The following is an 8,472-nucleotide window of genomic DNA, read 5'->3' as shown; positions in this document are numbered from 1 at the left end:
AATATATATGTGTTGTTTGTATGTACTCTTGTTGATGTTACTGTTGTTGTTGTTGTTGTTGTTGTTGTTGTTGTTGTTGTTGTTGATGATTATACTTAAGGATATTCTGCTAACACCTAAAATCCACCACCACCACCACCACCAAAAGCAACAACAACAACAACACCAAAAGAAAAAAAGAAGGGCAAGAAAATAAACATCATCACACCCTTGATTAAGAAAACAGCAACACGAATAATAATAATAATAACAACAACACTATAAACATCTACACAAATCACAAGCGCCCAGAAGAACCAACCAACCAACAAGAAGAAAGACACTCACAAGCATCAATCACTCGGTTAGTCAGCCAATATGCAACACACCGACAACTGTGCGTGTAGATTAGGCAGAAGAGGAGGAGGAGGAGAAAGACGAGGCGAAGTAGGAGTATTATAGGCAAAAGAGGAGCAGACCCAGTACACACATCAGGAAGGTAGGGGACGGAGACAGGGAGGGAGGGAAGAAGCGATGCATAATTAGGTAGCTCACAAGTGGCATCAAGCAGCTCCCTAATAACTGAACCGCCAACTCCCTATTTTGTAACGCGATATTAAAATAGGAGACGCGTGTGGGCAATCCTCGGCCGCACGCACACACGCACAGACACCCAATTAGAGGATAGTGTTTCGCCCTCTCCACTGCGGCCTTCTCGTATTGCAAGGCGGTGTGTGAGGGAGGGAGAGGGGAGGGGTAGGCAGCCAGGCACGAGGCAGGGTATAGCGATAGGGTAGGCCGTGGGAAGGTCAGGGGGGTAGGAACATAGGTGTAGGAAGAAAGAGAGGAAGGGAGGAAGAAAAGAAGAGGGGAGATAAAGAAGGAAGGAAGGAAGGGAAAAAAGTGTGTGCAAGCTAAGAGATAGAGAAAAAAAAACACATATAAAACAGGAGAAAGAAGAAAAAAGAGGATAAATAAGGAAGGAAGAAAGGAAAGAAATAAAAAAAAATAAAAAAGAAAGGAAAAAAGAGAATAAGAAGAAACATTATTGGGTGCTATTCTCTCTATCTCTCATCTCTCATCTCTCTCTCATCTCTCTCTCTCTCTCTCTCTCTCTCTCTCTCTCTCTCTCTCTCTCTCTCTCTCTCTCTCTCTCTCTCAACACCTGCCACCGGAGCGCTTCAGGACACTCCCTTTTCACCCTCCGAACAAAACCAATATTGATCTACTTCCAAGGTGCAATTGTTTCTGGAGAGGGAGGGAGAGAGAGTGGGAGGGAGGGAGAGAGGAACGGAAGGAGAGAGGGGGAGGGAGGGTAAGAGAGGAGGGCAAAAAGAGGATGAGGGAAGTTGAAGGATTTTAAATGTTTCCTGACTTGTACGAGTTTCATTGAATTTGCATCTGTGATTGGAGGCGAGGGTTCGGAGGGGCTGAGGAAGGGGGGGAAGGAGAGAAAGGGAAGGAAGGCAGGAGGGAGGGAGAGAGGGAGGAAGAAGTGGCAGGGAGATGGAAAGAGAGAGATGATTTTACGGGGATGAAGATGAACAAGGGAAGAGGAAGGGGAGGTGGATGAAGAAGAAGAAGAGGGAGAGGAGGAGGACGAGGAGGAGGAGAGAAAAGTGAGAGGCATACAAGTGGAAAGGAGAAAAGGGGAAGGGGAGGAATAGGACGAGAGAATAATGATAAAACAGAAAGAAAGAGGAAGAGTGAAAAATGAAATATAAAAAAATAAAGTGTGTGTGTGTGTGTGTGTGTCATCATGTAGAGACCATCAGTACTGCCGTTAGAGAAGGAAGGAGAGAGAGAGAGAGAGAGAGAGAGAGAGAGAGAGAGAGAGAGAGAGAGAGAGAGAGAGAGAGAGAGAGAGAGAGAGAGAGAGAGAGAGAGAGAGAGAGAGAGAGAGAGAGAGAGAGAGAGAGAGAGAGAGAGAGAGAGAGAGAGAGAGAGAGAGAGAGAGGAGAGAGAGAGAGAGAGAGAGAGAGAGAGAGAGAGAGAGAGAGAGAGAGAGAGAGAGAGAGAGAGAGAGAGAGAGAGAGAGAGAGAAGTTGAGAAGGAAAGAGAGGGAGAGGGAGAAAAGAGGGGGAGGAGGAAAAGAAAGGAACAGGAAAATAACTAAGAAAAAGTATAAAGAAAACAGACATAAAAATAAAAAAAGCGTGTGAGTAATAAAGAAAGAAAGAAAGAAGGAAGGAAGGAAGGAAGGAAGGAAACACGCTGACATAAATGCTTGAAAAAATGAGGAGGAGGTTGGTGCGGGGCGAGGAGGAGGAGGAGGAGGAGGAGGAGGAAGAGGAGGAGGAGCACACGAGGAGGACGAGCAAATAAATCACCGGCGACGGAAATAGGAGAGAAAAGATAAACAAACCAAAAAGAAGAAAAATAAGATAGATACCCGCCATTATTTAGAGAGAGAGAGAGAGAGAGAGAGAGAGAGAGAGAGAGAGAGAGAGAGAGAATAAAAGAAAGAAAGAAAGAGAGAGATAGAAGGAGGGCAACGCAGAGTATAGGAGAAAGTCTATCAGGAAAAGAAATAAATAACTAATACATATACACACATACATACATACATACATACATACAAACATAAGTGGCAAAATCTAGCACGCGAGGTTGAAAGAAATGAAAAGAAACAGAAAGACAGAGAATAATGGATACACGAAAAGAAAAAAAAGATAAAAGAAAGAAGCAGCCAAAGAAAGAACAAAAACATATATGCATTTCATTATTCAGAACACGAGAAGAAGAAAAATGGGGAGAGAAGAAAAAGAAAGAAAGAAAAGAAGACGAAGACATGCATGATGATTACCTTACGAGGAAGAAGAAAAGAAAGAAAGGGGGAAGAGAAAGAGAAGGAATGAAATATTAGAACCATTATGACCTTTACTTGGAGGAAGGAAAGAATGGGGAGTAAAAAAAACGAGGAAGAAAAAAAAAAAAAGGAGCTGAGAAGAAAATAACGCATCCTAACATTATTTATTTATAAGAGAAAAAAATAGAGGGTGAAAGATAGGAGAAAAGAAAGAAAAGAAAAGGAAAAATGCCAAACACCCATTATATAAAATTTTGCTCTCCAAAGGAAAGAAAAGGGAGGAAAAAAATATCGATGCACTACAATTTTATTATGAAAAGAAAAAAAGGAAAACATTGAAGGAAAATACAGGAAAGATTACAAAAAACACCTCCAAAACTTTCCTTACTGACCACGATTGAAGAAAAAGGGAGGAAAATAACAACTATGCATTATTATAATATTATGAAAAGAAAAAAGGAAAAGGAAAACATTGAAGGAAAATACAGGAAAGCAAGAAAAGACCACCAAAAGTTTCCTTGCTAAACTAGAGGAAAGAAAAGGGAGGGAAAAATAACTATGCACTATTATAATATTATGAAAAATAAGGAAAAGGAAAACAAAGAAAAATATAGGAAAGCAAGAAAAAACGCCAATATTTTCCTTAATAAACTGGCGGAAAGAAAGAGAAAGGAAAAAACTAATTATGCACTATATTTACATTATGAAAACGAAAAGAAACGGAAAACAAAGAAAAATATAGGAAAGCAAGAAAAACTTCACCAAGATTTTCCTTACTAAACTAGAGGAAAGAAAGAGGAAGGAAAACATCAAACTATGCACTATTTTGATACGATAAGGAAAAGAGAGGGAAAAAAATAAAGCATGAAAAAGAAGGAAAAGAAAAAGAAAACACTCACTACTCGTACCTAGAATATCCCTTATCAAGCAAAGAGAAAAAAAAAGGAGGAAAAAAATATGTATGTATCATTATTATATTACGATAAAGAAATAAAAAAAGAGAAGAAAAGAAAGAAAACAACAGCTATACACCAAGAACACTCCTTATCCGGGTATTTTTTTTTTTTTTGCATCTTATCCGTCCGACTCTTCATACATTTTCCTCGTATCCTCCTTCTCTCTCTCTCTCTCTCTCTCTCTCTCTCTCTCTCTCTCTCTCTCTCTCTCTCTCTCTCTCTCTCTCTCTCTCTCTCTCTCTCTCTCTCTCTCTCGGAAAAAGGCTCACAAACATTTTTTTTGGATATTCGTGGAAGCTGTTGGAATATTTATGTAATATTATCTAGCTCATATATATTCTCAGGTGTTCAAATTGTTTTTTCTCAATATTATTTTTAGGTTCGACATCATTAAGTTTTCTGCCTCTTCGTCATCCACTATTTTCCTTCCGTCATTTTTCTTTCCTTTTCCTTTTTGGTATTTTCTTTTTTTTTGCATTCCTTTGACTCCTGTTTTTCCTACAGTCGTCCTTTCTTTCTTCTTCTCCTTCTCCTCCGAGTTCTTCTTCCTCTTCCTATTCCCTATTTCTCCTTCCGTTACTAATTTTGTTTATTCCTTTTCCTGTCCTTTATTCATTCTCCCTTACTACGTTTCCCTCCCTCGTCTTCCTCTTCCACGGCCTCCATTCCTTTATCCTCCCCTCCTCCTATGACTCATTTCTCTTCCTCTTCCTCCTCTTCTGAATCTTCTTATCCCTTCTCTTTTTATTTATCCACTTCCTCCACTTTCCTTCTGGCCTTCACTTATTCTCTCTCTCCTCCTCCTCCCCTTCATCATCTTTCTCCATCTCTCCCTCCTCCTCCTCCCTGTCTTCCCTCCGACCCTCCCTCCCTGCTTCCTTCCTTCCTTCCTTCCCTCTTCCTTCACTCCCGTCGTCCCTGGAGATAAGATATTCATTAATGTTATGCAGCTCCGGCCGTAGATAGCCAGGCCAGATAAGACGAGTCTCGTGCTATGAAATATTCACCTCCAGCGGGGACGAGGGGCGGAGGGGCGGAGGGAGGGGGTGAAGGAAGGGCGTCCAAGGAAGATCTGAGTGATAGTGACTCCCTCCCTGCCTGGCTCCCTTCCTTCCCTTCCCTTCCCTCTCCTTACCATTCTCGTCCCTCCCCTTCCCTTTCCTTGCCTCCCCTTACCTTCTCGTCCCTTCCCTTCCCTCCCCTTCCCTTTCTTACCCTCCCCTTACCTTCTCGTCCCTTCCCTTCCCTCTTCGTTCGTTTCTACTAGCGATTCCTTTTTCCTTTTATTTTATTTTCGTGTGTCTTTCTTCTCGTTCGTTGGTGTGATTCCTCGCTTTATTTTGTTCCTTTCCTTTTCTTTCTTCCTCTCTTGTTTCATCTTTTTCTCTTTCTTTCCTGTTATTTTCTTTTTATTTTGTTGTTCTTTTCCGTCTTTTTTTTTTATCTTTTGACGTCCTTTCTCGTCCTTTCATCTTTTTCTTTGTATTTTCTTGTCCCGTCTCTTCCTTTCTCTTCCATTCTTCTTCTCATTTCCCTTAATTTCTCCTTTTCTCTCTTCTTGTCTCTTTTCCTTATTTCAATTACCGTCTTGCCTTCTTCTTTCGTTCCCTCACACACACACACACACACACACACACACACACACTCTCTCTCTTCACCCTTGTCCTTAAATCGAGCACCCGACACATTCACCCTTCAACCATCTCCTCCTCCTCCTTCTACTTTCCCTCATCACCACCTCATCTCATTAAATGTCACCCCTGCTCCTATTCTCTCTCCCTCCCTCCCTCATTATTTTTCCTCCCTCACTCACTTCCTCATCTCTTCGCCCTCATTACCTTACCCCCCTTAATATCTTCCCTTCCTCCTCCTCCTCCTCCTTCTCATTTCTCCTTCACAAAAGCCGCTCTCCCCTTCTTCTCTCAGTACCTCATATTTACCTCAATTTACTCTCTCTCTCTCTCTCTCTCTCTCTCTCTCTCTCTCTCTCTCTCTCATGATTATAAAAGAAAGATAGGAAAAGAAGAAATTAGGTGAACAGAGAAGAAAATGTGAATGAAAAAGAAAAACGAAAGCATAAAATGAAGTAAAAAGGGAAAGAGAAGAAGCAATAGGAAGAAGGAAAAAAGCTAAAGGAGGGAGGATAAAAGATTAATAGATGGAAAGAGGAAATGGAGAAAGGATAAGAGTGATGGAAAATGAAAGATAAAAAGAAAACGGGAAGTTAGTCGGATTTCTGGTAAAGAGAATAAAGGGAACGAAAGAGAGAAGAAAAGAATCGTTATTACTGGAAGGAAGAGAGAGAGAGAGAGAGAGAGAGAGAGAGAGAGAGAGAGAGAGAGAGAGAGAGAGAAACACGCACGGACAGACAGACAAACGAATACACAGACAGACAGACAAACAAAACCTATAAATATCTTACGATGCTGTTCACGTCTGTATATGTAATGGTGTGTGTGTGTGTGTGTGTGTGTGTGTGTGTGTGTGTACGCCTGAGGGTATGGAAGCGGCATGAAAGAAAATGGAAGGTTGGGGAGACGAGGCCACACGAGAGAGAGAGAGAGAGAGAGAGAGAGAGAGAGAGAGAGAGAGAGAGAGAGAGAGAGAGAGAGAGAGAGAGAGAGAGAGAGAGAGAGAGAGAGACGAAACAAAAATAAATAAATAAATAAACAACTACGTATGGGGTTTAAGTATTATGCAGTCGTCAAAGAAAAGGAGAAAATAGAATTAAAATCACATTCGCAAACCACTCTCTAAAAATTAGTCCAAAATTGATGGACAAAAAAAAATAAAAAAAAATAAATACGTATAAGTAAAAACTTCCCTGTAGTTTCCAATACATTCCCCCCTCATCTAAAATTACACATCAACAACAACAAAAAGTCGCGGGGAGCAAACATGATGACGCTCTTTAAAATAATCATTCATGCGGTTAGTGTCACCAGCATGGCCCCTCCGACACACCTTGCCCACGTACCCTCCTCTGCCTCACCTGCCTGATGCACTAATTACCGAGCCGCTGATGGACGTCGAGGCGGGGGTGATACACCTTGCCCGCGCGGGGACGAGCTGAGTGGGGCTAAACGCGGCTGATGGCAGGCCTCGGAGGAAAATAAGTATCCCCGCCGCTGTATAATTGCTCTGAATTGAATAGTTGGCTGCCTGGCTGGTTAACTGACTGACTGGCTGCCTGGCTGATAGACTGGCTGGTTGGCTGACTGGTTGGTTGGTTAACTGGCTGAATGGCTGGCTGACTGAGTGACTGACTGATTAACTGGCTGGCTGGCTAATTGGCTGACTGACTGAGTGACTGAATGGCTAATTGACTGACAGAATGGCTGGTTGGCTGACTGACTCACTGACTGAATAACTATCTGATTGGCTGGTTGGCTGGCTAACTGACTGACTAAATGAATTGATTAATGAAAAAGGTGGTTGCTCGGCTGTTTGGTGGTCCGTTTCTGCCACTATAAAGAGAGGGATTAGCTGAAAGCCCGAGGCCCATTACACATTGAGATAGTTTTCGATAATCTTTTCACTCTCACTGTCAACTTACACCTATGCCTTTTTTACTGCCCTTTTCTTATGGCCCAGCTCCTGCCTTGGCCTCTCCTTTCCTTATCCTTTACATAGATTATCTTCGTTTCGTCTATGCTTTTTTTTTATCTCTCATTATTTCCCGTCTGTGTACTGTCTCTTCCTTCTCCACGATCCCTTCCTCCCCTTGTGTGTGTGTGTGTGTGTGTGTGTGTGTGTGTCGTGGCGGCGTTCTATTCTCTCCATTACAACAACAGAAGTCGCCTAAGGGAAACACTACCATCAAATCACAATAATTTCACCCCCCCTTCTCTCTCTCTCTCTCTCTCTCTCTCTCTCTCTCTCTCTCTCTCTCTCTCTCTCTCTCTCTCTCTCTGTCCCCCAATTCATCGCATCCTCCGTCCCTTGCGTCTCCCTATCGTTCACGCCATCTCGCAGGTTGGCGGGGCGGCGAGTTGCTGCCTGCGGCCTCTCGCACTGTAAACACCAACAAGATTCTCGCTCCGATAACCAGCGCCGCGCCACGCTCCACATCTTGCTTTTGTTGTCTTCGTCGTCACCCGCACGCCCGTTTTCCTCCACCCGCCCTTGCCTCGTAGAAAACGCGGCCGGTACATGAGAGAGAATGTGAGCGGAATGAAGGGGGGTCACCAGGTAGGCAGGTATACGGAAGGAGACAAAGAAACAGACAAGAGGCGGGGTCCATACCTGGCTCGCATACATCAAGCATATTCTCTACATCTTAATATCAATGTTTAAGACAATCCTCAGCTGCCGCTATACGAATGTTAAATGTTTGTGAGCTTCTGTAAGTCTAAAGGATGGAGACGGCGACTTGCAGACCTGCTTTTCACTTTGTCTCCGGCAACTGACTGATCTGGCTGTTGCTGGTGGCGGCGGGAGGGAAGACAGAGGATGACGTTAGTGTTTTGTTTATCTACGAGCCTCTACGGCAGACACAGAGATCCGTCTTCCCCTAAAAAACACGCACCGGATCCGAGGAAAAAAGACAATGCAAATGTGAGTTAGGGAAAGAGTAAAACGAGTACAGGAGGTCTTCAAATAAACATATATTCTTCTTGGGATAAATAAGAAAAGAATATATTAAAGGTAGGACAGGAGGTGGTGACAGGGAGTGATGGAAGAAACAAGTACGCATCGTCGGTCACAGACCACGCCCCCGGGTGGGCG

Source organism: Eriocheir sinensis, chromosome 14, assembly GCF_024679095.1.
Source record: "Eriocheir sinensis breed Jianghai 21 chromosome 14, ASM2467909v1, whole genome shotgun sequence".
Classification (NCBI taxonomy): Eukaryota; Metazoa; Arthropoda; class Malacostraca; order Decapoda; family Varunidae; genus Eriocheir; species Eriocheir sinensis.
This window is presented reverse-complemented; position numbering follows the sequence as displayed.